The sequence below is a fragment of the Melitaea cinxia genome, chromosome 12, assembly GCF_905220565.1.
Source record: "Melitaea cinxia chromosome 12, ilMelCinx1.1, whole genome shotgun sequence".
Lineage (NCBI taxonomy): Eukaryota > Metazoa > Arthropoda > Insecta > Lepidoptera > Nymphalidae > Melitaea > Melitaea cinxia.
Genome location: NC_059405.1, coordinates 9,928,903 through 9,937,020, shown reverse-complemented (window position 1 = coordinate 9,937,020; position 8,118 = coordinate 9,928,903). Strand labels below are relative to the sequence as shown.

General features: G+C 34.8%; 2 long non-coding RNA genes across 2 annotated transcripts; one reads left to right on the top strand and one right to left on the bottom strand.

The window, feature by feature from the left end:
• Window positions 1-533: 533 nt before the first annotated feature.
• LOC123658462 lies at window positions 534-920 on the bottom strand. The gene is made up of 2 exons (XR_006743876.1): window positions 828-920; window positions 534-657 (listed from the first exon to the last, which is right to left on the bottom strand). It is a non-coding gene; the product is annotated as an uncharacterized LOC123658462 (long non-coding RNA).
• A 740-nt stretch (window positions 921-1,660) lies between these two features.
• On the top strand, window positions 1,661-2,378 carry LOC123658463. Its single transcript, XR_006743877.1, has 2 exons — window positions 1,661-1,737; window positions 2,307-2,378. It is a non-coding gene; the product is annotated as an uncharacterized LOC123658463 (long non-coding RNA).
• The last annotated feature ends 5,740 nt before the right edge of the window (window positions 2,379-8,118 follow it).

Sequence of the window (8,118 nt, the reverse complement as noted above, 5' to 3'; positions counted from 1 at the left end):
TGTTGAAGGTGTTGCAGGCGTTGCAGGTGTTGCAGGAGTTGCAGCTGTTGCAGCTGTTGCAGATGTTGCCGGTGTTGCGGATGTTGCAGATTTTGCAGGTGTTGCGGGTGTTAGAGGTGTTGGAGGTGTTGGGGGTGTTGGGGTGTTGGGGGTGTTGGAGATGTTGGGAGTGTTGGGGGTGTTGGGGGTGTTGGAGGTGTTGGAGGTGTTGGAAGTTGGAAGTTGGAAGTTGGAAGTTCACACAGTGTGAAGTGTGTGTAGTTAAGTTTGAGATAAAAGACTCCCTTAGTTTAAGAATCATGTCATCGGATAAGCACTGCTGCGTTCCTGGGTGCAAGGACAGCAGAGGTATGACACCATATCACATTTTAATAGTCAAATCATAAATATTGGGACTTTGTATTGAACGCAATTCAAAATTACTTTTTTACATTATGTAAAAAAAATTGTTCAGTTTTCGTATCTCTTTAATATAAAATCCAATTTGTTTCGAAACACCAATATGTTCCATTTTTCTCTTTCAGTCAAACATGTTTTTTATAATTCCAATATTTTTATTTGAATTAACTATTACTAAAGGAAACTGACAGAAATATACATCAATAATTGCATAATTAGTTTCAGGCATACATGCAGTTCTTCATGGATTTCCGAACCCTGAAAAAGATAAATTACAATTTAATACGTGGTTATATTCAATTGGAGGTGATATTTTGGAACTTACAAATGCACACTAAATTAAATTATAAAAATATAATTACCAATACTAACTACTAAACATATTTAGTATAGTTCCTAGACTTAATCAAATTAAATGACTTTCATACCATTATAAACATGTTGACCACATAATTATATATGAGTGGCCACTGTTGCTTTAATTAATTACAAAACTAAAGCATCTGAGCAAAATTGTTAATACAGTTATTCCTTTATTTATTTTTTTAGGTTTCAATCGATTGTCACAACCAAAAATACCATGTGTTGGAAGAAAACCTTTGCAAGAACTTGTAAATCAGCCAATTCCATCAACTTCTACAGGTATTATTATATTATTCTTCTAGGGTTCTGTATCAAAATACATGTTTCAATGTTGATCCCAGCATGCAGTTTAAATTTTATATGTCGCATTATTTGAATCTTAAAATATGGTGCGAACAGTCACAATGGCCTCTATCATACCAAGTAAAATGAAGATAAAGGTACGTAAATATGTTTGTATATATTTTATTTCAGCTCGTGAATCACTTCAGCAGTTGATGTATACATCTACAAGCATTGTAGAAAATATTAGTAAGTACTATTTAGCATTAAATACAATATCATAAAATTATTTTGTGTTTGTGTCTATATTTTTAAAGTTTCATAGTTGGCACTATCACAAAGGTCGAAATCGACATAACTTTTATTATATACTAAACAGTCTTATTCTGTGAATAAATTTTGAATTTTTGACAGTTACTCTGTACAAAAACTGTTAGATGACAATTTAAATCCATGGTTAAGTAAATGTTATCTGACTTTGGTAAAAAAAAAATCTTTCATTGGTTATATTACAAACATTTTATTAAATACTTTATATTACAAACAGTTTTCCCTAATGTTATTTCATGATTCATGCCTACGCACAATTGACCAGCCTTGAGTTATAATGACTTAGTCATATTTCAGATCTGGAAAGAGTGGTATGTGAGCAAGTGCTACCTTCTACTTCTCAAAGGACTGAACAAAATTTAGGTAAGTTTTATAATCATATGATACAAAATAAGTTTGATCTCCTCCTGCTCATGTGTGTTTGAGCTCAAACACACAAAGGCACAGGCGCAACTTCACCCGCATGAAGATTCCCTCTGGAACTATTAATTTTTCTCGTATAAAGAGGTATCCTCTAACAGTCACTTCATAGTTTAATTTTCTCTCAATGACAGAATTTTTGTAACTGGATTCTGGAGATTTCCTTTTTCAAACCACTTAAGTCTTTATAATGTTTTTTTCTATATTATAAAAAGGTAAAATGTGGACAGGTATAATCTCCGAAAATACTAATCCGTGTTCAAAAATTATTTCTCTAATAGAACTATTGCCATAGGATAACTAGAGGTCAGCATTTCCTGTCTGACTACTGTGTGTCCTGTGTTTCTTTTTTACATTCTTATTGTTTATTGTATACATAAAATTATGACTATCTGTGTACACTGTGTATAATTATTATTCAAATTCGCAAGTAAAACATTACAAAAGAGTTAACAGTTATTTAAAACAAATTTACTTTTATACTCATACAAAATTCATTTCCTACTTTTCAGGCAGGAAAATATCTGCTAGGACCTTTAAGCTCTCCAGGCCAGAAATAAATGTACGGATGAAAATAATGGCTGTCAAAAAAAAAAGTTATAAAATTAAAAAGCAGACAGCTGAAATAAAGGCAGCGAAAAAATTTGTTGCCAATCCTACAGTACTAGATGTACTTGAGAATTGCTCAAGCACGGCAAAACTGTTAATGTCGATACAGTTGCGAGAAGATAAAAAAAAAGGATAAAGGACGACGATTCTCGCTACAAGAAAAAATTGCAGCATTATCGATTTTTAAACAGAACCCAAAGGCATATAGATTTTTAAGAAAAATATTTATATTGCCGCAAATCAGACAATCGCAAAACTGATTCAAAAATGCAATCTTCGACCTGGGGTAAATAAAAATATATTTATGCAATTAAAAGATAAGGCTGAAAAAATGAAAATTTCAGAAAGATTGCGCATATTATTATTTGATGAAGTATCATTAAAAGCACAAATAATATATAATGAAAGAAAAATAAAATTACAGGGGTAGTAGAGTAGTCTTTATGGTGCGTGGTCTGATTAAAAACTTCAAACAAGCCATTTATTATACATTTTCAGCCAGTGCCACAAAAGGGCCAGAGTTGGCTTACTGAGGTACAACAAGCAGGCTTTATAGTGGTAGCATCAGTCTGTGACCAAGGAACAAATAATCGTCAGGCGATACGTTTGTTAATAAATGAGACCAGGGGGACCTACTTAAGAAGATGGGAAACTCCAAAAGAAAATGTAATATTAATAAATAATAAAGAAATCATTCCCCTTTATGACCCCCCACACCTTCCCAAGGGTATGAGGAACAATTTAATGACTAAAAATTTAACTTTTAAAGATGGCGAGACTAAAACTGCCAAATGGTCTCATTTATTACAACTTTTAAAGAAAACCCTGGCTATAAAGGCATAAGGCTGATACCAAAGCTAACAGAATACCACTTAAATCCTGATAAATTAAACAAGATGAAAGTTAAATTTGCATCTCAGGTGTTTAGTCGCAATATGGGATATCTAGCAGGTAATTTATATTTTTTTTATGTAAGTGATATATTCACAGGCTTATAATGCCCGTGGTTTTGTTATTCCATTTTTTTTTTTTTTCAACATGCATCGGTACTTCACTGCAACTTTAGAAAACTTAATAACCAGTCTTAGAATCTCTAAAAGTCAACGCGAGTCCACTGACCAAGACTATTCTGCAAATTGTTTGTTTTGTTTAGTTTATAGTTATTATTTAACCATTTTTCTTTTCCTTGAAATTGACATTTTTTGTACAGTAGAGACGAGTTTCGAGGAAGTTTGTAATCACAAAATGTTCACTAGGTACCCCAAACATAACACAGGATTACCGAAACCTTTGCCCTATAAAGTTTTACACTCAATTAGATGTGTATATGAATGAATACCTTTTTTATTTTTAGATAAAGGAATTCTACCCATGGAATGCAAGGAAACTGCAGATCTGCTGTTATTTATGGACAACGTCTTTGACTCCGTCAATGGAAGTCATACTAAAAATAAAAATGCTAAGCCACTACTCGGCCCAGCTACGCTAACGTCTGGCAATATAAAGACATGGACAGAAGCAAAAACAGTTTTAACTCGATGCAATTTGTGACTTCTGCTGGCAGGGTCGAAATTGTTCCGACCATAAAAAATTGGGTGTGGACACTGGAAGGATTTCAAGTTTTATTGAATAAATTACGACTTGAATATGGGGTAACATCAGTCTGGTTTCGGCACCTTAATCAAGATCCCCTAAAGAATTTCTTTGGGGCGGTTAGAAGTCACGGGTGTCGAAACGTTAACCCGACATGCGACCAATTTGAGTCCGCTTTTGCCACTCTTTTAATAAACAATTTAAGCAGTGTCCACACACAAGGAGAAAATTGTGAAAATGACTTATGCGATGCTTTATATTCCTTTGTACTCAACGAAAATACTGAAGCCACGTCAACCTGTACAGTTGATATTGAAAATATTTTAAAAAATAATTTTGAGGACATAGAAAATAAAGAAAAGGACACAAGAATATTGGCACCTCTACAGTACATCAGCGAATATTTTTTGAAAAAAACAAAAACAATTATTTTTAAAAATTGCTCTGTCTGCAAAAATGATTTCACAAGCGAAGATGAAATTGAATACATAAAATACAGGGAGTATGCAGGTCGGCGATGGCTTTATACTCCCAGTAAAAATTTAATAAAACTTACATCCAATTTCCAAAACATAGTTTATCATATTATCAAAGAAAACTTAGAATTTCATTATTTAAAGGATATTATTAAAACGTCTATTTATTCCTTAGTCAATTTTGATTTTATACAATGTAATACGCATAAAAGAAAAATCATAGATTATTTAATTAATACTGTGATTAGATTTATGAATTTTAATTATTGTAAAGTAATAAATAAAATTTTATCTGGGAGAAGACAAGTTGATGATGAAGAATATAAAGTACAGATGAAAGCTAAAAAATATCATACTAAATGTTACATAAGACATAAGCATCACATAAGTAGTTTTCACAATTTCACAATTCAATTTCTTTACCAACCAGGAAATCTATCAGTAATTTATATTATACAAGATTAGGTGGAAAGGGTGGCCCACAGAGTACTGTTAACTATACTGAAAGGGTGGCCTTTGCAACTGTATATGAGTTTGGCCATACATTTAATACTTTACAAGAACATTGAATACTAGCAATAGCGAAAAGCAGTCTCGTTTCCAATTTTGATAAGTGTGTACTAAAACTTCAACACAATTCAGTCGTATATAATTAAAGGCGGCTATCTACACTTTAACTAATTTTTGGTAAACTAAAAAAAATGATTTCTCCAAAACTGTGTGACCGATGAATAATGTATAAACTATAATTATAATCTATGGTTATTTTTCTTACGTGTAAAGACGTAGATAATGTGATGGAATTTTTTTATTGAAAATAGCCGTATTTGATACTAACCCCCAGAAATGGCCAGATTCGATACCAACTTTCTTCACAGATATATTTGATACTGACATGTGAATACAGATGGCGATAAATCCTAGGGCTGCTCAAAAATATATCAACAATAATTAAATCTTTGGAAATCAATAATAGTTAAATCGTTGGAAATCAATAGGTAATAATTAAGTCTTTGAAAATCAATGGTAAAGCTTTAGATTAGGTAAAACCGAATTTCGGGACCGTGGGAGGATGGGGGGGGAGAGGGTGGGGAACGCTACCCCTGGTACCACTGTCACAGCTCGGAACCCCATGGTTATGGAGATATCCATGGTTAAAGTTTTGAGGTTAGAAGAAGAATTTCGAAAGTTAGAGGAACGCTTGGCTCCGGCGCTACGGGAAGTGCAGCCCTTCCGCCCTTGCTTGCGAAAGCACGCTCACTCATGCTCCGTTCCGCAGCGGAGGCTGGTCGCCGAAGGCGACCAGCCTCAGCCGCTACTCTACGCATTCGTTCGCGCGCTTTCGCACGGCGGGCGAGGGCTGCCCTCCCTTCGCGCCTCCGCGGCACAAAAAAAACACTCTAGGGGTAGGGCAGACCAAGACCACGTGGACAGTGGGGTGCTCCGATTCGGTTTTGGGTATTTTTCGAATTTCTAAACCTATATTCTAGCACGCAATGTTACTAATTTTATTAGAATATTATGTCTGACGCGTTATTTTGTTTAAAAGTGTCGATTTGTCACACAATGCAAACAGTACGAGCTCAAAGGTATTACAATAGCTTTAAATTCTTCTTCTAACCTCAAAACGTTAACCATGGATATCTCCATAACCATGGGGTTTTGAGGTATGACAGTGTTACCTTGTATAGATTCCCCTACACCCTCCACCCTCCACACCCAAAAACCCCATAATTCGGTTTTTTTTGTACGGAGCATGAGTGAGCGTGCTTTCGCACGCAAGGGCTGCACTTCCCGTAGCGCCGGAGCCAAGCGTTCCTCTAACTTTCGAAATTCTTCTTCTAACCTCAAAACTTTAACCATGGATATCTCCATAACCATGGGGTTCCGAGGTGTGACAGTGGTACCAGGGGTAGCGTTTCCCACCCTCTCCCCCCCATCCCCCCACGGTCCCGAAATTCGGTTTTACCTAATCTAGATCTTAGCCAAATCAATAAATAATTTAATATTTGGAAATCAATAATAATTAAAACTTTGGAAATCAATAATTAAATGAAAAAAAATTATCTTCTAAAAATATGCCTTTTAACTTCAACATTAATATATTTGAAATTTAAATTCGCAAATCATTCTATTCATCGAGCCTCTCTTCACAATAATCTTCTAGACTGGATGTTGCCGTCAGTTGTTCTTGGACAAGTAATAAGCCATATTAAGAGAATTGCACTGAAAAGATTTTGTAGTATGATCACATACCCTTTCGGATACACTTTTCGCTGAGTACCTGAACAATGGATAAAATATTACAATACTCTCTATAAAATGTATACCTACACACCAAAACTATTGGATTCTTGCATAATAAAATTTACAGATAAAAACTACTTACATGGTATTATTAAAAATCCTTTAGATATAAATATATTATAGTCAACCCTAACTAAGTACTCACCTCATTCTCTTAGCTACATTCCTTTTCCAGTTTTCTGGATTTCTCTGTCGTTTTCTTGCATAATTATAATGTACTTGTGTTAATTGACTTTCCATCTTATATAATTACGTTGATTTATGTCGCTTTTATTATTTTATCACTTAAAAAATTGTTAAAAACTGACTACAAAACTCAACGCCTTGTACTGAAATCACCGTTAAACTAACTGTCGAATACGCGTCTGTGATTGGCTGGGACATTATGATAGCCATTTTTGAAAATCACATCCGAAAGATGGCCGTATTTGTTTCTGTAACGTAAGTTTGGATACGATTTACAAGTTAAATAGCCGTCTCTGATCATTAACGAATAATGAAACGTTTTTGATTCAAACTTTGCTATGTTGCCACATAAATAACTTAATTTTGCCAATAATGGTAGATAGCCGCCTTTGATTCTATACGACTCAATTGTAATGTTCGAAATATATCTTTATTGTAGTGTCGGAATGAAAGTGTTGATCAGAAGGTGTCGATCGAATATATTTAAACAAAAAATGGTAATATTTATATAAAATTATTAGCAATAAAAAACTAAGTATATCAATAGTAAAGAAGTTGTATGACCAATCAGAGATCTTTATTATTTAAGCCTTGCGTCTCTTTTCCGCACGTGGCTATCTCTTTCTCCGCGCGTGCCGCTGTCGATGACTCATGCGCTTCGTTGTGAGTCGGAAGCACGGTAGCGCAGAGCGATAACTATAAATAGAACATACGTTCCCGCGGCTCGCTGGTTTCGGCGGCGATCAGCGCGGCGAACGGATCTCTGACGTGTACTTCACTCGGCGGCGGCGCGATTGTACTTCGTGAAGATATACATGAAGAATACGTGCAAGTTAGCTTGAAGACTTCTGTGCATGTAATTGCTGGTGCATCCGCTTGCATGGTGTGCTGTGCTACTTCCAAACAGTTCTTTTCAGAGCTAACAATCTTGTTTCACGAACATTAAAACAGCTCTTTTCAGAGCTATGTACTTTCTGTTTCACGAACACGTCAATGTATTTTGGTAACGGTAATGGTTAAGGTTATGAACGGTGAAGGTATTTTTAAAGTAAAGGTTTCGGTAAGGTTATATGGTAAAGGTATCAGTATCAGGTAAGTTATCTTGTAGTAGCCTCATTGAATTACTATTACTACTTAAGTAATGTTGCGGACT